The following is a 23745-nucleotide window of genomic DNA, read 5'->3' as shown; positions in this document are numbered from 1 at the left end:
GAAGCACTCTTGCACATCATCATTACAGTGTTACAAGCAACTCGGCTCCTCCACTGGTCACTGGAAATAATATCCAGCTAGCCCCCTTGTCTCAAAGACACCCAGTGGTTGGGGCGTTGTTGCGCACACGGTGAGATGGCTGCTCCTGTGTGGCTCCTGTGACGTTCCGGGCTGCGACATCAGTAATTCTGCCGAACCGAGCCGGTTCTGTCTGAAAGTCGGTGGAAACATTGCCACAGGACTACAGATCAGTATTTAAAAATTTGGACTAAAACCGTTGTGGAATACTGAAGTTACACTGTGCGTTTGGGAAGTGAGTAACAGCTGCCCATCTCCGCTGGTGAGCAGGAGGAGGAGCCTGGCCACAGGAAGACTAGACAACGCAGTGTGTGGAATACAGAGGCCTAGGCCACACCACGCGGGATGGTCACGGGCACTCCGGTTTCCGTAGAGTGCCTGCTGAGCCAACCCGACCACAAGTTAAGGGAAGATACAATCCACGGCTGCTTGTCAAGCGGCGAGATAACGACAACGGTAAGGAGGGCGGGTGGGCTATGAGGGATATTGGAGGTCTGGGCAGCATGTGCTCTTGCACACCGCAGTGGGACACCATCTGCCCCCCCCCTCTGCCCTCCGAACGCGGACAGCAGGTGCAGACACACTTAGCTCTGGATATTATAGGAGTTGCTACGAATGTTCAATGGTAGGGACGCACCGCAACATTAATCCATGAACAGTGTGGGACAGGGACCAGGCGCTACAATAACACGTATGTGTTCCGTCTGATACCATTACTGTTAGGTGCTCACAATAAGCAAACAACGCTGGAACCCAATGACACATCATAGATGTGTTCTGAGCACCACACACCCTCACTGCTCCCCGGGACCAGCAGCCATGGATTAACAGTAAAACGTGATGCGGGAAGGACTGCTTTTTGGCTGTATTCCTACTGAAGCCTTGCCCGCACCTGCAATGACCTCTCCCAGTGAACCATAAAACCACAGGCGAGTGAATATTGCAAAAAAAGAGGTCCGTATAACACAGGATAATGATTCCCCGATAGGCTGTTACACAAGGATCCACCTGCGCACTGGAATATGTGAATCAGCACTCCCTAGATACAATGCAGTAACTAAAGGCGCTTGGCAACCAAACCCACTTTAGTGGGGCAAAGAGACCCAAGGCATAGCCCCCCCCCAATGACTTTTAGTTGCACCTTTAAGGGAGATCACAGAAAGGAACACGCCTGATACCACCAGTGCGTAAATTAAGCACATGCAAATGTAACCCAACACACCCACGCTACAACCAAGGCTACCTGTGGACAACCCTCCCCCCGTGAGTGGTGGAATTTACGTGCGATAATAGCATCTTGCAATGCTGAAGACATAGCGTATCCCCAATCACACAGGTGACCAATGCAATGGAGGGTGGACGTGGTTGACAGGATAAAGAGCACAATCTAAGTGCAGATTGGGGGACAGCAACAACATCAGTATCCCGCAAGTAACGTGCTACAACGACTCTGTGGTACCAATACTCTATCCCATCTAATAAGATTGAGGGTATGAGGCAGCCAGCAAGATCCCGCGCAGCGCATCAAACCACAGCGTGGAGCGATAGACCCAATAACTGAGCCAGTGATACTAGAGGATGATGCCGAAAGGCCCAGGCCAGAAGAAAGGTAAATATGCTATTGATACATTTACAACAGCAACGAGAAAGGTGACTGAGGCCACCATGTCTTTGGAACCAACAACGCAGATAAATCCTGTGACACCAACAAGTACCATGGACCGGCGGGCAGTTTTTGCGGCCATGCAGCAAGGTTTCTCCTCCCTCAATGAGAAGTTGGATGGGATAACAGCAATTGTGGCGACTATCAAGAATCAGCTGGACAAGAGCACATGTCACATCACGGAAGCGGAGACCCGAATCAGCACTACAGAAGACGCACTGGAAGTGCTACAGAACACTGTGACAACAATGGCGAAATAATTGGGAATGGTTAAAATAAAGTGCAAAGATTTTGAAGCCCATCCCGACACAACAACATACGCGTAATTGGTGTGCCAGAAGAAGCCTTGAAGGGCCCCATGGAACTAGCTGTGGAAAAACTACTGCGAGTCCTCCTGGGAGGTCCCGGCTGGTCACCTATCTTCATTGTAGAGCGTGCACACAGATTGCTGGTGCCACAACCCAGGCCATAGCACATATGATGAACTATACAGACAGAGGATTAGTATTGAAAGCGTCAAGAGATAAACAGGAACTGAGATGGGGGTCTAAAACTATCCGCATATTCCCTGACTATACTTTGGCAGTCCAGCAAGAAAGACGCTTGTTCACGGGGGGTCAAGAAACTGTTGCGAGATCAACATATCCCCTATGCTATGCTGTACCTTGCCAGGTTGAGGTTGCAATACCAAAACCAGACACATTTATTTACATTACATGAGGTGGCGACGAGTTTCATCGAGGCCAATATCCCACTACCTCCACATCTGCCAGCGAATGAAGATGACACCTGAAATGTTGCGCGCTCACAAGTATTGTTTTGGGATGTGAGAGCACTGGGAAGGGGGCAAAGACACCATTGTATGGGCTTTCAAACAGTTTGTTCTAGTTAAGATTTGGTTTAATGATAAAAGTTATGTGTGTATTCCCAAATATTCAATATGGGTTCAAGTAATGTGTATAAGCAAAACCGGCTTGAGAAAAACCAAGCATGCAAGCCTGGAAAGCAGCAGCAGACCCTCCCTGTTGTGTGTGCACATTAAAGGATATGGGAGGGAAAGGGGATGGGCAGGGAGACATAGTTAACGTTTGGGGAACTATGAGGGAGGGGAGAGAAATGGAGGGGGTTTTAAAGGGAACCAATTGGGAGAAGAGGGAGTTACAGTTAAAAACACACAGGTACTGAGAATGGTTACAGACATACTCATAGCAAGACAAAGACATGCTACACATCTCCAGAAGAAACTACGGGAAAATGGCTAAGATGAATAATGAAAATGTTGCATTGTTAAATTGGAATGTTCGGGGGCTGGGATCCCAGATAAAAAGAAGGAAAATTATGACTTGCATCACTATGCTAGGCCCCAGGATAGCTTTCCTTCAAGAAACTCATTTTTTGCATTATCAGGCGGAGAAGATCACCCTCAAAGACAGCGAGGTGTTACTGCTAAATATATACAGGCCTAATATAGACGACCCCGTTTTTTATTCCACATTGCCCAGGAAACAAGCTAAATATCCCACGGCTCATCTGTTGTGTGGCAGCAATATTAATACTATTCTGGACACGCATCTTGACCGCACTTCAGATCAACCGAGGGTTTTGACCAATGCAGCTCATATGATATTGACCCACATGGCTGACCTCGGCATCTGGGACGCATGGCGCTCTCTAAATGGCACCAAACGGGCGTACACTTTCTACTCCTCTGTGCACGATATGCACTCCAGAATAGACGTATGGCTTCTATCTCATGAAGCATTAGGCTGGATCACCATCACTTATATATACCCTAGGACATACTCAGACCATTTATCCATTCAGATATCATTACTAATCCCGGAGATTAAAATAAATAGACCCCCATGAAAAGTCAAATTTGCAGCATTACAAGACCAGGTCTATAAAAAGTCACTAGCCCAACATATACAGGAACATTTTGAAATTAATGAAGGCTCAGTGTCTAGTCAAGCTGTGTTATGGCAGGCTTTCAAAGTGTGCATCAGAGGTACCGCGATGTCGACCGAATTCGGAGTGTTGAAAGACATTCGCAGGGATCTAGCGCGACGGGATAAAGACATTGCCAGTAAACAGGACCAGTATGCACAAGTACCGTCCTCAAAGCTGGGACTAGACATCAAGACCCAGGTGGAGGAATTTAGGGAAGCAGCTGATCAAGAGATCCACTACTTTGATAGGCCTTCAGCAACTTGGTGATATGGGGAGCGTGAGCGCCCGGGCAGATTGTTGGCAAGGATGGTAAGGGAGGAGCATGGACCCACGAGTATTCCATGTACAACACGAAATGATGGAATCGTGACTACGAAACAAAAAGAGATTCAGGTGGAATTCCATGATTTTGTAAACGCTTATATTCTCTGCAGAGTACTGCCACAGATCCCAAAATAGATGAATATTTAGCCCAAATACCAACAATACTTCTATCCACCACCACTAGGGAAACTCTAGAAGCCCTGATCACGACAGCAGAGATATCCGATCCGAAGCCATTAAGGTGTTACCCAATGAGAAAGCACCAGGCTCCGATGGCCTCGGTGCAGAATTCTACAAAGAGTTCTCCCAACTCTTTATCCCCACACTACATGCTGTTTGGACAGAAGCCCTAGAAAGAGGGGAGCTACCCACAACCACCAGAGAAGCTGTCATTACTCTGCTACTTAAGCCAGGGAAACCTTCCGAGGATTGTGGCTCGTATAGGCCACTATCATTAATAAACACTGATGCTAAGATTTTTGCAAAGATCCTGGCCACATGACTAACACGACTAATGCCTTATATGGTCCACGAGGACCAAGCAGGACTCATAACGGGCAGATCCATGGCAACAAATATTAGGCGTTGCCACAAGATATTAACAGTGGTGCCTGGGGAACTACAAGGGGTGGCAGTCTCATTAGATATGCAAAAGGCCTTCGACATGGTCTACTGGCCGTTTCTGTCTAGGGTCCTACAGAACTACGGGTTTGGCCCTAACTTTATTATGTGGATCAAGGTGTTATACACACGCCCATGCACTAGAATGAGTATCAACGGTACACTATCAGAAGTGTTGGAGCTACTGGGGGGCACTCGTCAGGGCTGCCCGTTGTCCCCACTTTTATTTGCATTGGTGATAGAACTGCTGGCGGATCTACTTAGGGCTAGATATGGCAAATTTGGATTGCTCTTGGAGGGTAGGCTAGAGATTATCACACTGTATGCTGATGATATTTTGCTATATTTGAAGAACCCTGCGCACACTCTGGGAAATGTTCTATCAGTGGTAAAAACATTTGGCAACTACTCGGACCTGAAGCTGAACGCTGCCAAATCAGAAGTTTTCCCAATCACAGATGCAACTGTCAAACCATCGGAACTCCACAGACTTCTTTGGAGGCCAGTACATATCAAGTATCTGGGGGTTAATGTGGCCAGAACAGCACAGTTATCCTGCATACTGAACTATGATGCTCTGGCTGATGCCCTTTGTGTTAAAATGGAATGATGGAGAGCCCTTCCAATATCAATGTAAGGCAAAATCTCCCTTATAAAAAGGATAATTCTCCCTAAACTTTTTATTTATTTAGCACTGTGCTGGTAGGGCAGGGCACTGTTTGGAAAAATAGGGGGGACATGCACTGCATTGATATGGGGGAGACACTCTAGATTGAAATTGAGGGTAATGGGTGGAAGTGAAGGGCCGTTTGGGGCCCCCTGTACATTCTGCACCTATAAGGACCATTTGCTCATGCACTAGCGGGGGACCCCTCCACTGCCCTTATGCTAACATCAGCATAGGTGGGGCTATTGTGGGATACACTTGGATTCCATTTTGTGTGCCCTCGACTCCATCTTTGGGCTAGGCCTCATTCAGATACTACGAAAAGGCTTCTCTCCCCTCTGCAGCCCCATGCACAGCGTGCTCGTGGCCCCCTCCTTTTCTTCCACTGTCTGAAAGCATCACAAATCCCTTTCTCATGGATGCACCACAGATAATTGAAACAAATAGTATCATGTATCATCTCACTCTTCCTCTGTGACCACTGTCCTGTGTGTGAACTGGCTCGAACCACGACTTGTAACTCATCCATCTCCACAAACCTGCACATGCCCTCTCACCCCCGCTGTTGGAAAATGACTGCCAATATAACCCTGTGCCCTCCTAAGGTATTCTCTTGATGTACCAGAAGTGTGACCCTGCTGTGCCACCCACCATAGAGTGCCCCCACTAAATCCAGACCTCGGTCGTGGTATATCATGTCCTCAAACTAACATGTGTCATCCTGCTCCCCTCTTTTCTTATGTGCTAAGGCCCACCCAGTCACCCAGGTTATCACAGAGGACAAGACCCCTAATCCCTGTATCTCATAAAATCCCCAATGAAAGACGATCTAATCATGTGAAAGCAATTTATAGGTTTGCAAAGATTTACTCAAAGGTGTATTAATGACTGTCATTTATTATATGTTTAGTGGTAATTTCTCATGCCAGCTTAGTCAGTGTCAATTCTATCTCGTCGTGACCTAATCCTCATCCCTCCTGGAGACGGACAGCTGGACCTTGTGGCGCTCACCCTCTCGCCAACTGGGCAGCCTATCCGGAAGAAGCAGCGCCTACAGGACTGTATGCGACATCACTCCCCAACCAATCCTGCACTGTTGTAGTACCCTATGTTAGTGACGTCACTGATGACGCTGTTTTACTTTATAATCCCATGTACATGTATTGTTTGCCAGAGTGCTCTTGAGGCAGCAGAGTTCTCTGTATGCCAATTTTACATAAAGACTTATCCGTCTTGCAACCTGTCCTCTTAGTCTCATTCCCTACTGGGATGTGTTATATTTTATGAGTTTGTATTGGTAGTTCAGGGAGTGAGCCTTTACAGTTCTTGCCGATCAATGCGCACAGGGAGGCCTGACGGCACCAAACTTTGAAATCTATTATCTGGCAGCTCAAGCACATTATGCAGCACAATGGGCGACAGATTTCCTCGACCCCAATGGATCGATGAACGAGGCCCCAATACCAAAATCAGCCACACTTGTTCAAGGCCTGGTGACGTCACGCCCCAAACGCTACAAAACTATCAACCTTTTACTGGTCATAACCATAGCCTGGGCCAAAATAGCTGATACACATGGAACGGACACATTATATCATCCGAGCATGCCAATCTGGGGGGCTCATTATATACCTCCCACTCTGGAGCCGGAGGTAGCAACACACTGGGGTGCAAGAGGTATTGTGCAACTGGGGCACTTGCTTCAAGGTAAGAGATTTGCGACATGGGAAAAGCTCAAGGAAACAATAGGAGACACGCCCAACATAAATTGCATTACATGCGGATGAGGTCTGCCATTGCAAAGGTGTGGAGCGAATTTCCATCAGAACCAACGATAAACCTGGGTCTGGGATATATGTTCACAGCCAGGAAGTGGAAAATATCCACATCCACACTATATAAGACCATCATCCAAACCTGCCCACTGTTGTCTCATTGTGCCAGAGAGAAGTGGGAACAAGACCTAGGACACCCTATCAGTGACAACCAATGGGTACAAGTATGCAGCCTAACAAAACATATATCATGCAATACTAGATAAAAATTGATACACTACAAGATTGTACACAGGATACACTACACCTCATCTAATCTGAAACGCATATACCCCACAACCGAAGGCACAAGTGCCAGATGTGAGTGCGAAGAGGCCAATCCCTTCCACATGTTTTGGTCATGTACACAACTGAAAGACTACTCGGCAGAGGTATGTAAAGTAATGAATGACATGGCAGAACAACCCATAGAATGGTCACCAATGGTATGCTTACTGGGGGCTATAGGGAAGATGAATCCAACGTGGCGGAAGCTATTGAATGTAGGTTTATTACTGGCCAAGAGGGTGATATTACTGAAATGGAAAAGCAAATGCCCACCCACTAAGAGCGACTGGGACAGAGACATGATCTGGACAAACGATAACGAAAAAATGTATATTGATCTATTGCAAGCTGCTACAAGACCTAGGAACATTTGGGCCAGATATAAACAATACCTCGCCGACAAGGCAGAAGAGGGAGACATGCAATGATGCAATACCAGCATTAGATGTATTAGGAAATTTTATAATTGATGTACAAGTCGAGTTACCTGAATGTCTTTGGATGTGTGTTGTATCTGTGTGGAATAAAATAAACATATATTTTTCTAAAAGACACCCAGTGGTAGGCAGCAATCTGGCTCCGCTCCAACTGTATAGTGTACATCCGGTTATCACATGACCTTCACCACCTCTCCAGCCAAGGATGTATCCAATGGCCAAACGTCGACTGGTCCATAATCAGTGGCATGATGGCCTCAAATTGTGTAGAAGCAAGTACCCAAATGTCACTACGTTAAATGTTCCAAGACTGGGTAAAGACTCTTTCGAGGATCAAGACTTGCTAAAGAACAAATGCACACATTGGATAAGGTATGTGAATGTTTGCGTCTCAATAATAAGATCTGACATTGTAATGTGCAAGAGGGTCTATCTCCCTAGCAGTCCTTTTGATGCAATCCACGGGACTTGATGGATGGTCTAGTGGCATTCGATTTTTGCTCATATCCCCAGCTGCTTCAGCAATTAGGCTTACCCCATACGTCCCAGATAAAAATACTACTGAATAAGCAAATGGGCGTAGCCTAACACTAGGTGAATTACACAAAGGGCAGCACACACTCCCCCAGCTGACAATAGATGGGCAATGAGAACACCGATTGAGGCAGACTCTCCAGGGGCAGGGGACTTGGAAGAAGTTGTTTGACTGAGGCCAAGAAGTCCCTTTCAATCAATTGCAAAATCCTATCCTGGAACATTGTGGGTATCGCTAAGCAGTTAGATGACACAGAATGGACTGATTCTATCAAGGGTTTTAATTTAATATTATTCCAGGAAACCTAGGGAACTGAGCCACTAGCCCTGCTTTAATACCATTCCTTTGACATTCTTGCAAGGAAAGGCTCTAAAGGAAGACCAACTGGTGGGTTATCCATTTGGGTTGAAAAATCTCTAATCTGAGAAATAAATGTTAAGGTTACTGAAATTCCTGATTAACTACATCTGGTTGTATGGACTCCTGAGGTACATATCATCCTTCTCTTTAATATATACAATATGCCAGCATCCAAAGCCGGCCCAGATAATGTAGATAAACAATCTGATCATGTTAGATGAGAGGGCTGACCCCCAAAAGAGATTTACTCTGGTGGGAGGTGACTTCAATCTGCACAAGCACTCAACATGATTTGTACTCTGTACAATCTAGGCCTAAGGGCCTGCAATTGTCACTTTAAGAAAAAACAACCAGCCAATCCAACATTTATGGGCACCACTTGCATTTCCATAATAGATTACATCCTTGTGTCAGCAAAGGACTGGAGAAGGTAACATCATTTTGAGGCTCTGAATAAAGTGGATAGTGATCATAAGCTGCTAAATGTACACTTTAGACCAGATCCTCAATGTATACAGCCTATTCTAATTAAGTTCAGGGTGTTTCCTTAGCAATAAACAGACATGCACGTAAATCAGCAAAAAATGCTAGGATTTTGGATCAAGACTTGAAAGCCCCTGTTCAGGAGGAGAGGAATTCACTGATGGACCCATAGGTCAGTGCTCACCCTCCAGAACTTGTAAGACAAGATAGCTGCACCATGTGAGGGCAAAGGGTGCAGGATTCACTTACTCCAACACGACTCAATAATGAGGACTCAGTAAGTTGGCAAAGGGAAGTCCATTTAATGACAATTACATCAAACAGAGAAACAAATGGAAAACAGCAGCATTGCGATCTTCTGTCTCATTCCGACTTCCTCAAACTTCAGTCGAACAGCAATTCTTATAGGCAATAATCGTCATCACTGACGTCTAATTTCTATAAAAAATCATCATGCAATATAATTGGTTAGGAAAGGTAACTTAAGTATAGGTGTAATATCTGTATATGATAATAGGGCATGCGGATTGTATAACTCTTATCGGGTGGGCGTCTACGTCCATCCCTCTACATTACGTGTGATAGACATCACTACATCTACGACATCCTATTGGTTACAATATATATAGTACTCCAGATAACTTGGTCCATTGTGATTGGGCAGGTTACAACCCTAGACATAAATTTCCACTTTTAATTAGCAGCATGCAGAATGGACACCCCTGTTCCTGGTGTCCCAAGTTTCACCCTGCCTCCCATCCATCAATCAGTGTTTTAGGGCGACGTGTCAATTAGTTGGCTAAGGATGGCCTTGAAACTGTAGTCTCTTACCGGGAAAAGTTATGGCATCCTCGGGTCCTGGATGACATCAGGCGATGGTACTTCTTCGCGCCTGGCTGGTCACGTGTTAGTTAAGCATGAATCTGCTTCAGTTTCCAGCTTTTAGTGCATTTCATTCTGTGTCAGCCTAGCCACCTGCATGGGCCCCCTTATATTGACCTTCATGAGGCAGGTTGGTATGCTCTGAAGTTGGAGTCTTGTGAGCTGACGCTGTCCTCCCCTTCTCTGGTTGACCTCGATTTCCTAGGCATGAGCCGCTCTTTGTTGAGTTTGGATTCCGCTCCTTCTCATGCCTTTGGCTGGGTTTCAAAACTTGGCCTGTCAGGCCTCTGGCCGCCTGGGTACATTTCTGCCTATACAAAATGGAGTCACACTTGTATAATGTGCCTTATTGAGGTAGATATATGGTTGGCGCTTGCCACTCTATCTTCTACTAAGAATTGCAAGCAGTATCGATTTCTTAGCATCTTGCGTTTGAAGCCTATTTACACACGTTTAACAGGACGGTTGCTTCCATCTTGTTTCGTAGCACTGTTTCCTCATGTTGTAACATTGCCTCCTCTCTGTGTCTATTCCATTCATTTTTGTAGTTGCTCACACTGGCGTGTTATCTTCGATAGCTGCTTTTATTCATTCACGGGTCAGTTGAGGCCCTTGTGTCATTTCCACTGGCCTTCCATTAAGGCTTTTGGGGTCTCTTTGTGGACCATGTGTAGGTACTCCTCATTTCGTATCAGCAGCTGGTATGGCTGTCTAATAGGGTAACGTGCTGCCCAGGGTTGTCTGGTTATGGGTGCTTCAACCGGTATGGATCTTCTGATGTATACTGGGCAGAGTCCCAGTGCAGCTCTTTGTAAGTTCATTTGGTCTTCATACATCACATACCTTGCCGAGTACGCTCCTGGTACCTCGAAATAAGAGAAAGGGGTGCAGGCCATGTCTGGGACCTCCTCTCCACTCCCCCCTCTGGTTGGTTCATCGACCACTTCTGCACCCTCCTTTGCGTTCATTTCTTTTGATTCTTCGGTGTCATGCTCATCGTCCTCTGCATTGGTACATGATGGTGTGAATGTGTGAGCCTTTGGAGTCCATATTTTTATCACTCCCTTCAAACTCCCTGCTGTTTTCACATGTTCGTCTTTGTTCCATGTCATTAGCTGACATTGTCCATTTGGGCTGCAGTAGATCCCTTTTCCTTCATACCTTCTTCGTTTCTTAGGGTATGTGAACTTTGTTCCCTCTGGCGCAAATTTGCTGGCTTTCACAAAGTCTCTTATTTCTTCATCAGTCTGGTCTCTGGGCTTCCATCCTGGCTCAACATCAACCATTATTTTCATCCCTATGACTTTCTTCACAGTTTTCTGGCACTGTGTAATGATTATCTTGATAACACAGAATCCTAGCAATACCATTGCTAGTAGAGCTCCCAGAAACTTGAATATATCTGCCATCCATTGTGGGACCCATGAGAATAAGTCTCCAAACCAGCTCTCATCGTCCACTTCATCACTTTCATCGATCATCTGGTTTTTCAGGCTTGTCAACATGCCTATGGTCTCAGTTAGGGTTCAATTTTCATCATCGTGTGATGGTACAAATGTGCAACATGATTCTCCGATTTCTGCACAAACACCTCCATCCATTGCAGTGATCATGTTAAGCCCATATCTGTTTTGGAGGATCATAAGTCTGATTGCTCTGAGCTCTTCTTTGATCGCGTTGAATCCTTTTATAGTGGTATTGATGGTCAGCAATAACTACCAGCTGGTTATCTGCAACCATTTAGTATTCACTCCAACTTGGATGTGGGGCAGGAGAAGTGTTGTGAATTCTGTTGAGGTGAGGCTGAACAGCCTGTGTTCGTACGGGATGCATGGAATGCCTCTTCTGATTTGGGAGAAAAGTAGTTTTCCCTCATCATCCTGGATACCAGTTCTACAGATCTCCTTCTTCTTAGATGAGCATCTGCTTTCGGGAAACTGTCCAACTTCAGGTCATTCTTAGGGATCACTTGCGCGGGAACGTGCACGTTCACTTGTGTACATATGCCTCCCCAGTTCTTCGGCAACCTTATGTATGCCTTGGATCCACACGCCCATTAATGGTCCATAATAACTGCAGTTCATTGTGTCATTCCTGGGGCTTCAAAGATTCTTCGGCAGTTTTGATTCTCTCCCATATTCCTTGTGCTATTATTTCTGAAGCATAGTTTTGGGCTCTCCAGTGGCACTATCTGCAGGGGTCCCCCTCTATCTTCGACCCATGTTAGTAACTTTACTAGCTTTGGCCAGAGAGGTTTGCATAACCTCTGCAAATTCTCTATTGCTTCCTTGCAGGCTCCAAGGACCATCCATGCTCGGCAGATTACTACTCTGTCCACCCATCCATCTGGGGAGACCACTGACCCCCAGATCTGCATTTGGCCTCTGTTCTTCCAGATTTGAGCCTCTTCTGCAGTCTTCCCTCGAACGTTCAGTCTCGGGTTAACTTCCCATCTTATCCCTGATCCTTTGATGCCAGGGTCCTCGTATGTGATCGCATGATTTCTGGTGTGCGCTCGGCTTCTTGTTTTAATGTCCTGGACGTAGCCATCTTCATCCGGGTAATCCTTTTCGTTGGCTCATATCAACGAGGCGTCTCTTCCCATAAATTGTCCTCTGGTGTTTCACATTGCTACATGTGACATACAGTGTGCTGTAGGGACATCAATTTCTACAGCCACGAAGATCTTGGATTTTCCCATGTTGTATGGTAGGAGAGCACAGATGAAGCATTCTCCTTCCGACTTCTTCGTCCTACTTCCTTCATGTGCTGGTACCATATGTTGTTTCCGAGATGGGCTGTGCTGTCCAGGTAACCATTAAGTTCATTGTTATCTTTGTGTGGGCTTCTCTTGATTCTCACTTTTCTTCTGTAGTTTGCTATGACTATGTCTCTAAATGCGTCTGTGCTGCTTTTCCTCTCTGGGTGTCTTGGTGGAGCAGGCTGCCTTGCTATGGTAGGAGAAGGTTTTGTGTTTTTCCTCCTCTCCTCTTGTTGGTTTATGTTGTGGTTCTCTGGCCGCCATTGGCGCACCATCTCCTCAGGGTGAGGCTGAGTTATAGATCTGGTACTTTTTTGCAGTGCTCGAGCTGGCGTTTTTTTCGATATAGTCTCTGCAGTTCTATGTTCCAGCTCCTCGTGCAGTTTCTTTGCTCTGACTATGAATGGGAACAAATAGCCTATCAGCATTTGTGTTTTGTCTGTGAATTCATTTGTGGCTACTTCTGTTCTTTTGAGGGATTTTGCTATGCCCTCTCTCTCTAGTGGTTCACTTGGCTCCTCTTGAGTATTTCCAATGTTCTCTGGAACTGCTTGTTCGGCAGGCAGTCTCTCCTTCTCTGCTGCCTTCGTTGGAGGTCTTGTAGCCATTGACACTTGGCCTTGTTTGTGTGCATTCCGTGTGTGGGTGCGTGACGTGGTCAATGCTACATTATTATTCATTCCGTGCTGACCCTGTCTCCAGCCTTTTTTCTCATTCATCACCTCATGTGTATACGTATCACTGCTAATGACATTCAATTTTAAATCATTTGCTTCATCATTATGTTTTCTTGGAACTGGAATCACTAAATAGGGTCTGGGTGCTTTCGTAGGCCCCAGATTTTCATTATCTGGTGGGTGCACTGAGATCTGGGCACTTCGCACACCAATAAAGAAAGCAGTTCTGATTGTTAATGACAGAAAAACAATATTAATAACTATACATATACACACACGGTCATTCGGAACGACAATTTGCAGCATTTTCTTCCAGGGAAGTGGGGGCACCCTTCTGTTGGGGGTAACACCAAGATACTGTTCTGTGCCCCCATTTCGAATGAGTTCATAGTCAATTATTTATTCCTTCTTTTGCTCTGGTCTCGTATTTCGAGAGTTCGTTACTATTAGAGGGATGAGTGCTTCTCCAAATGTCCACCCTCACGTGAGTGATGACGGTAGTCTCTGGGTACTCAGTGCAGTTCCTGTACTAGACTATGGAAAAGGGTTAGTATAGCACCTTTGGCACATTAAATGCATTATACATATCGATAATAGGTGAGGTCCCAATGCACCCCTCGAATTTGCCTTGGTCCTGAGGACATGCTGGAATTTGCTCAATGCGAAGGAAGGAGAAGATGGAACTTCTGAAAATCACACAAAAATAAAAAGTTGTAAAAATAAAAAAAAAAGTAAAACTAAAAGTGAACATATGAAAAAATAGGAAAAAATTAGAAAAATGCAGAAAAATGAAAATAAGATGGTGAAGTTTGTGTGTCCGCTCCTTTCACTCTGCCTTTCGGCGACAAGTTGAAGAACAGTGTCTCTCTCCTCGATCTGTTCCACGGCGGAAAGTTTATTGGAATCTCCTTAGGAATTCTCGCTGGAAGTTGGACAGCTCCACTTGGAGCATTATACCATGGAGAAGTGTGCCCATGTGTGGGGCGTTGGCCGGATCCCTCAGGAAGGTGATGATGTCAACATCTGCAGACCTTCCTACCATTTCTGGATAGTCTGTGACTAACCTAAACAGAACGTTCTGCGCTAGCCGGGTGTCCTCGGGTGATAGGGACATTTGTCCTGTTTGGCTGTGTCCTGATCACAAGCTTTTCTTTTGATCTCCACAGTCTTCGCACCTTCCCGTCGCGTGGATTACCACCAAATGATTTAATTTAGTCCACAGCTGACTCAGTTGAGCTAGGTTTCTTGGATCTCTGATATAAGTGCATGTGTCAGTTGTTCTCCCGACGAGCCCTGGGCACTTCTCGACTATTTGGAAGAACAAATTAAACGTGAGTTCATCAATGTCTATTGGCGGTGGACGCATTTGTGTCCTTCTCACCGTACTCGGGCAGTACAATGAAGGCTTCCATGATGACAGTCAGTAGTTGCCAAATTATTTTCTTGTTGGCCGGATCTTGGATAAAGTCTGTGACACTGGCTCCTCTCCCTATGAGTGATGGGTATGATAGCACCACGAGTTGGAAATAGGTTAGCGCATCCCACTTGAGACTTCTGCTGGAATGTACCATAAATTCATTGATCCAAGTCTCAATACTGATTGCTTCAGGATACTGTGTTACACTCTCAAGCAATGTCTTATTTACAGTCTATCAGAGTCTTGATTCTTTGTACTAATTGAGCATGTCGTGCTTTCGAGAGCTCATTTTATCAATGTTGTTGGGGCATAGGATGTGCTTCTCTTTACCCTGCAACTGGGATGCACAGAGTGTTTGTTTTATTGTTTTTTATTCCTTTCAGTGCTTAGATGGAATGTTCAGTGTAAGGCCAAGTTTACACAATGAGCTCTCTCGTTTTGTCTTTTCTGATCATGTGTCTTTTTTCCTCGTCATGGATCTTGTCTGCATGTGCTGAGGTTCTTCCCCGTTGTCTGTAGATTCTTTGCAGCTGGATGCAGCTGGAGGGCCCTCTCCTGCATAGGGTTTAATGTCATTTAGAAATATCCATGATCTTCTGCCCTGGAGCTTGACGGCGGACGGGGTGCAGTCCTCTACGATAAAGGGGCCATTAAATCTTGGCTCGTCCCACCTTTTTCTTGCGTGGTTTCTCACCAATACTGCATCACCAGGGAAAACGAGGGGCGCACAAAGGATTTGAGCTGCGCTGCTTCAGCACTTCCTGTTGGGTTTTGTGCTGTGCTGTCCTCTTTTTGCCGTCACTGCGCTGTAATGACAGAGGTGCTGGATGTCATACAGTCAAGGTACTTTTGCATCTCTGTTCCCAGAACCTCTCTAGTCGGATGGGCATGACAACTAGCTCTATCTCGGGGGGTAAGAGGGGTCCTCATCCTTCTGCCTGTAACTATCTCGTGCGGCGTGAGATGATGGTCTGATCCTGGTTGGTACCAAAGTGCATACAATGCCAATGGTAGACAGTGCAGCCATCCCTTCTTTAATGTGAGCTTCAACTTGGCTATCCTCTCCTTAAGCAAGCCGTTGATCCGTCCACATATCCCGTTCCCCTCAGGATGATACGCCGATGAGAACTTGTGCTTTATACCAAGCAACAAGCTAATCTGTTAGAAAACTGAATTTACAAAGTGAGCCCCGTTATCTGATCTTATTACTTCACACACTCCCATCTAGGGAACACCTCCCTCACTAGGAACTTGGCAGCACAGGTAGCGTCGGGGTATGTACAGGGACCTGCTTCTATCCATCTAGAGAATGGACACACCACCACAATTAAATACCTGTACCCGTTGCACACTTGAATCATGTCGACGTATGCAAGTGCTGGAATGGTCCATTTGGTCTGGGGATGATCCCTCTCACTACTTTTAATGTGTGCCCAGCAGTGAATTGCTGGCAGATTATGCAGTTCACCATGAAAAATGCAACATGCTCTGCTAAATTCGGTGTGAACCAGTCTTCTGCGAGCGTTGCAGCAAGATTTTCTTTTGTCATATGGATGGGGTAGTGTAGTTGTTCTAAGGCTACCTTTAGAAGGGCGACAGGCATTACTGGTTTACCAGTGCTGTCTTGACTCCACAACCCGTCAGAGGGGTTTAAAGAACACCTTCAACACTTCCACACATTTTCCTCCTCCTGAGGTGCCTCCTCCTGAAGCTCCATTAGCTGAATCTGCCCCATATTGCTATAGGCTTCTGGTGTGGCTCACGCTACCATCATCCTCTCATTGGGACGTGCCACCTCCATGTCCATGATTGTTTCAATTTTGGATGCCATGCGCTTGGCGTCAGTGTCCGCTTCATGATTTCCACGTGACACGAAATCCATCCCCTTGGTATGAGCGGCGCATTTCATGACCGCTATGCCCACTGGCAGCTGTACTGCTTTTATCAACCTGTCCAATAAGTCTGCATGTTGCACTGGCGTGCCGTCTGCTCAGAGGTAGCCCCTCCTTTTCCAGCGCACTACAACTGCATGCACTGTGGACGTCACATAGTCTGAGTCACTGTACACAGTTACTTCCTGGTCTGCATGATTCTCAATGGCGAGTATCAGTGCCAGCAGTTCTGCAGCTTGCGCAGAATAATGAGAGGGTATTCGCGCACTGATGAGTACTCAAAACTCTCCATTCGCTAGGTGTTTTATCACAGCCATGCCTGTATACCTTTGTCCGTCTTCTTGGTCGATTCTCGAAGAACCGTCAATAAAGACGATCTCTCCACTTGCCAGGGCTTTTTCCCTTACCCTGGGGATCTCATCATAGAATTCCTCACAGTTCGCACAGTCGTGTATAGGTTCTCTCTCTGTGACTGGCTCAGCTATGAATGTAGCAGGATTCACAGTTTTACATAAAACTATTTTGATCGATGCGTTAGAGATAACCACCTCATAGGCGGATGCCCTCTGAGACGCCAGTGTGCCCTTTGGCTACTCTAGTATGGCGAACAACGAATGTTCAACATATAATGTCATGGAGCACCCCATCACAATGGATGACGCTTTTTTTCGATAGCGAATGCGGCAGCAGCTAGATTTTGTTCGCACGGGAAGTGGCCCTTCATAACCGGTCCAGACTCCTGCTGTAATATGCTAGGGGCTTTACGCCAGCAAGGTTCGCTGCATGAGCACTGCCGTCATAAAATGACCATAAGAGTGTGAGAACAGGTAGAATTCCTCTGCATAATTAGGAATCCTGAGAACTGGGGTCTTACAAATTGCCCCTTGAGTTCTGCAAACCCTTTCTCCATTGCCTCAGTCCATTCAATTTCTCCTTTTGTTGCCTGGGCTTTCTTCAAAGCCTGAAGCAATTGCTTGGTATACGAGCTGTAGTCAAAGACCCATGCTCTGACATAATTGCACAGGCCTAAGAAGCTCTGCATTTGTTTTAACGTGCGCGGCTTGGCCGTGTTCATGATGGCTTCAGCCCTTTCTGGGGTCACCTCTTCCCCTCATGAGAGATCAGTTGCCCTATGTACAACACCTCCTGTTGACAGTATTGCAACTTTTCCTTATCAACTTTGTATCCCTTTTCAGCCAATATAGTCAATAGCTGGACAGAGTCTCGCCTGCATTGCTCTTCAGTGGTGCTGCAGATCAGAATGTCATCTACGTACTGCAAAACAACACTGTCCACCGTAATATTGCCTATGTCCATTTGCAGGACTCTGTTGAAAATAGACGGGGACTCGCAATACCCCTGTGGCAACCTCATACTTTTCAGGCGCATTTGTCTGAAGGTAAATAACGTCAGGTCCTGAGAGTCACGGTGCAGTGGAATTGAGAAAAATGCATTTTTCAAATCAATCACTGTGAAATATTTTGCCTCAGTGGGTATATTACACAGTATTGTGGATGGATTGGGGACTAGAGGGAACTCGGCTTCAACAAAATCGTTTAATGCTTGTAAATTTTGGATTAAACGCCAGGACCCTCCCGTTGATTTTTTGACAGGGTAAATCACTGTATTGCAAGGTGATTCTGACATCACTAGGATGCCCTGCTCCATCATGGCGGAAATTGTCTTCGCAATCCCTTCATCTGCCTCTTTGGACATGGGATATTGTTGCGCTTGTGGTAAAATTGCTCCTGATTTCAGTTTAATTTTCACTTCACCTGCCCCCTTCAGGAGGCCTATATCATAGGGCCCTGTAGTCCATACCGCGGCAGGCACTTGGGCCATGTCGTCCTCAAAGTATTCTGGACGTACCAGCTCCAGCATCATTATCTGTGGCACCTCCCGTCTGATCATTTTGACCCAAAATGTGATACTTACTTCCACTCTTGTCTCCTCTAGGTCAGGGTGCTCTTCGAACAGATCGTCATCGGTGACGTCAGTCACTCGATACACTTCTTTGATGGTGATAATCGCACACCATTGTCTGCCTTCGTCATCATATCCTTCGACCAATACCACTTTCCCTCGCACTGCAGCAGATTGTATCATTAAGGGAAATACATGCCCCTCCTCTTCGTGCATGGGTATTCTTGGTCTTAACAGAAACTCACCAGGGTTCCCATAGTTTTTTTCTGAGAGGCCTGGCAGCCCCGCCATAAGCACCCGCATGCCATATGCAAAAACTTCTGGCTCTAACGGTACAGCTCTCATGGCTATACGTCCTGAATATGCTCTGATCATTTCACACACGTTTGAATAATGCCTTCCTGGAGTGGAGCACACTATACCATTCTCGGTAAACGAGATGGTCATGTTTAATTTAGTCATCAGGTCTCAGCCCAGAATATTTACTGGGGTCTGATGTGAATACAATAGGGGTACATTAATTTCGCGCTCTCCCACTGAGACTGGGAATGTGTCTGTAAAGGGAACTCTACTATGAGCTCCAGTGAAACTCTGAGTATCTATAGCCTCGCCGGACAAGGAAAATGTGCCCTCTCGTATGCACGAGCGCATTGCACCCGTGTGAACTAAGAAGGAATATTCTTTCCCCCCTATGGTGACATTCACCCTTGGTTCCCTGTTAGGGTCTGGTGTCACTGATAGGATAAAGCACATCAGAATCCCCCATGAGATGTCCTATTTTATATATATGTTTGGCCCACTGTATACTTGTTGATTTCCCCCAGCCCCAGGGTTAACTCCCCCTTCGGAGCTAGTGCCCTGTGATTGTCCCTGCGGCAAGTTCCCCATGTTCTGTGGTTGAACCACTTGCTGTGCACCTTGCTGCATGCCTGACGCCTGCGGCTGCACAGTGTAATTTTGTGCACCACCCTGTTGCAGGACGGCAGGCTGCTTCACCATGCCTGCCCCCATCCCTTGGCTGTCTTGCCACATGCCTTAGTTTCTGCACATGCGCGCCACATGTCCTGTCATTCCACACAGCCAACACGCTGGCGGTGGTCGGGCCATCTGTCCATCTGGCATAGCTTGACCGCCCATCTGTGTGTTCTGAAAGCCATTTTGATTATTCTGAAAGCCTCCCTGGTTACCTCGAAACCCTCCTTGATTACTCTGCCATCCTCTTCCTCCAAAACCCCTTCCTCTTGGGTAAAATTCTGCATTACCCTGATTATTCTGCGATGGGTTGGTCGCTTGTTGTGCGCTTGGTTTGGCTGGGCTGATGAGCATGACTCCCTCGAGAGCATACTTCGAGAGCTTCTTTTGCACCAGCTTCACCTCCTCGCCCTTACGAGTTACCTCCTCTTTCCAATTCTTTTCTTGCAACAATCTACAGTAGTGTGCAATTGTCAACTGTATTTCGGCCCATGGTTTTGCATCTACTCCTACCAATTTTTCGAGCTGCTTCTGCACTGGTTCAGGCAACCCTTGGCATAATATGTGGTAGAATACAGGGATAGATTTCGTCCAAGACTCATGCGTTTCGAGCACCCACGGGTCCTGAAAATTCTGGATATAAATCAACGGGTCCTCTGACTCTTTCATTTTTCGAGCCATTATAGCCCCCATATCAGAAGTGTCTGGATATAGCATTCGCAGCGCTTTCTACACTGCTGTCCTACAGTTATTAAACGGTGCTCCGTCATGGGAGGTGTTAGTTAGGGTTACCCTAGGATAGCCTGCCCGTTTCCATACATCATCTGCTCTTTCACCAAGTATGGCAATTAGGAGGCCCTTAATGTCCCCTATAGTTAAGGTGACACCCCACGTCATTTTCTCTAACTCGTGTATCCACTTTCCGGTTTCCGATGTCCACATTGGAAGCTTATTTTTAAGGTTCTCTCGGTCCAAATGTGGCCATGGAATATACTGTGGTCTGGCTCCCCCCTTTTCTAGCAATGGGAATTGGAATGCACAGTCCTCCTTCTCTTTCCCCATAGCTCCCCGGTCTGTCGCCGGGGTGGCATTCCCGCCTTGCCGTCTACCTGGCCATGCCCTTAATCTGTCTGCATAAGCAGGTGCTGACGCCCCCCTCTGACCGTGAGGTGTTCCTTCATGTCAGCCGGACTGCGCAGCAGACTTCTGTGCCCTACTTGTGGACCCGCTAGCGTCTGGCCATCGTACCCCTCGGCCCCCTGGGAGCCATTTTTCGCACCGACTCCCTTCTTCATGTGCCACATCCTCCGTTTCCCCACCAGAGTCAGATTCTGAATACTCCCAGTTTACACAACTCCTAGCAACTTCTTTGTTTTACCCAATCTCCAGCCTGTCTAGGGACAGTCCCCTGCTCCCACTACTTTGGGTGACATCCTCAGTGTCATATAGCTGAGTGCTCTCTAAGCGCTCATCTTCCCTTCCCCCATCGGATATCTGCTCTAGCCCCATCTCGTCATATATTTTATCGATCATTTCCCCGATGCTTCTGGTGTCAAAGTCATCTTCAATATTTGTCCCGCTTGTACCTGGTACCGCATCGCTTGCAGAAAGAATTCTTCTATGTCTTTCCCATTCTACTGTAGGATTGGGTTTAATCACTTCCCGCTCCAAAAATTCAAGATCCCGTGCCCTCTGTCTGTGCTTACGTTCTACTTCCTCGTCTATTTCCTTTCGCTTCTTTGCTTCTTCCCTAGCCTTATCTACTTCCCTCATCCATTAATTTCTACGTTCTTTTGCCCTTCTACTTTCCTCACCTTCCCGCTTTTTTACTTTCCTTTCGTGCACTCTCCTTTCTTCCTCCAACCTTAACATGTTCTGCCTGTACTTTTTATAGGCTGCGTACTGTGTGCGACTGAGCGTTATTACTTGCTCTTTGCGATGTAGTTGTTCTCGCCTTAGCCTATATTTCTTTCTAGTCCTTTCATCTCTTTCTTCCATCCCTTTCTCTTTCTCTCTCCTTAGCGTCTCATCAGACTTCTCCCTTGACCTCAAATCATCACTTCCTTTTCAATCTAACTTCAGTAATATTTGACCTCCCATCCATTTGTCTTTCGCGATTGCTATCTCATCACCTCTACCTTCATTTCCTTTATGTTTATTTCCCTCTTTCTCCTTATCTGGAGGTGCACAACTTCGTGCCCAATCTTTCCCTTTATCTTCGCATCTCTCTTTGTCCCTTGAGACTGTGGAGGCGATTTTGTTTTCCTGTTCTTTTCCCTTATTATCGTCACTACTGTACGTAGGCGACTCATATGCGGGATTGCCATACCCTGTGGCTGCTTTAAGTTCTCTTAGCGGGTAAAGACCCTCTGACTTGCTTCCTTCAATGACTGGCTCAGGCGGGGCTGGTGGCGCGGTAAGCGTCTTACCCCCTCTGTACATACATTTAGTATCCAGTCTGTGGGTGGTTCTTCCACCTTTGTTTCTTCAAACATTTTCCACAACTCTAGAACAGCAAGACGTTTCTCTAACTTCTTGCCCGAATATGTGGTGTGTAGGAAGGTAGTCATGTGCTGTAAAACAGCCTTAGAGAGTGACCCGTTCTGGGGCCACGGCATAAACATCTTATTGGCGGTACCCTTGATCCACTCCTGGCTGTATTTCTTCACCTTTATTGCATGCTTGGGCAGATGCTTGCATAAATGCGCAAGTGGGGTAACTTCCTCCATTCTTAATTTCATCACCAACAGTATTTATACAGTTTTTTAATCTTCCAATAGTATGAGCGAGCACCACATACGCAAGCGCCAATCCAATTTTTCCCGCCAAATTTTGTGCAAACAATTTACTCAAAACCCATCAATTCAATGGCGATTCCCTCTTAGTTACAGAATTGTGTAAAGGCATAATGCATTTCAATCAATCATCAATACAGTTATTTCACATTTAACATAAACAGGACATATATGGCAGACATTTGACAGTCTAGACGGACACCAGCTGGTCATATATATACCTGCCTTCTAATCAATACCCCGTCATGGGATGTGAACAAACCCCTTTGATGCCGTCTTTAATCGTCACGTAGCCTAAATTGTCCCACCACTGTGGGCTATGGGTTCACGTTCCTTCTGACCACTCTTTAAAGCGCAGGAATAAGGCGAATCCTTACGTTTTTCTCTCAGGTGCCCCCCCTGGTAATCCTTACGTTTTGTCTCAGGGGCCCCCCTGGTAATCCTTACGTTTTGTCTCAGGTGCCCACCTGGTAATCCTTACGTTTTGTCTCAGGTGCCCCCCTGGTAATCCTTACGTTTTATCTCGGGTGTCCCCCCCATTATCTACTCTTTATTTCTTATGCTCGAGTCATTACCCCCTATATATATTATATATATATATACAGTCTCCTCTACATCTAACTACTTTATTTTTTCTCCGCCACCCTCCGTTACCTTTCACTAACTTACTATAATGCCTACAAGAAATTTGCCAAAGTAACAAGTTTGTTGTTTCACTCACCAATCGCATCTTTTCCTCTCTGGAATTTCAGGATCACCGCCCCTTCCACTTCCCGCTTTTAAGGTTTTCGTCCAATCCGCTGCCCGTGGGAATGAGAAGGGTTATGCTTGGAGATGCGGGTTCCTTCAGACCCAATGCAGATTTTTGAAGTTTTTCTCTATCATTGTCCACGGGGAGCTTCTCAGTCTACTCAGCCGGAATGGCGAAAGGACTCATGATCTTACCGAAGGCCTAGAATTACTTTGTGCCGTCGGTCTAAAGGTGTCTTATAACTATATCAATGGATAATCAACTTGTAAAACAGGATAGCTGCACCATGTGAGGACAGGGGGTGCAGGATTCACTTACTCCCACATGACTCAATAATGAGGACTCAGTAAGTTGGCAAAGGGAAGTCCGTTTAATGACAATTACATCAAACAAAGAAACAAATGGAAATCAGCAGCATTGCGATCACCTGTCTCGTTCCGACTTCCTCGAACTTC

This window comes from Ambystoma mexicanum, chromosome 4q, assembly GCF_040938575.1.
Source record: "Ambystoma mexicanum isolate Mex_15411 chromosome 4q, UKY_AmexF1_1, whole genome shotgun sequence".
Classification (NCBI taxonomy): domain Eukaryota; kingdom Metazoa; phylum Chordata; class Amphibia; order Caudata; family Ambystomatidae; genus Ambystoma; species Ambystoma mexicanum.
This window is presented reverse-complemented; position numbering follows the sequence as displayed.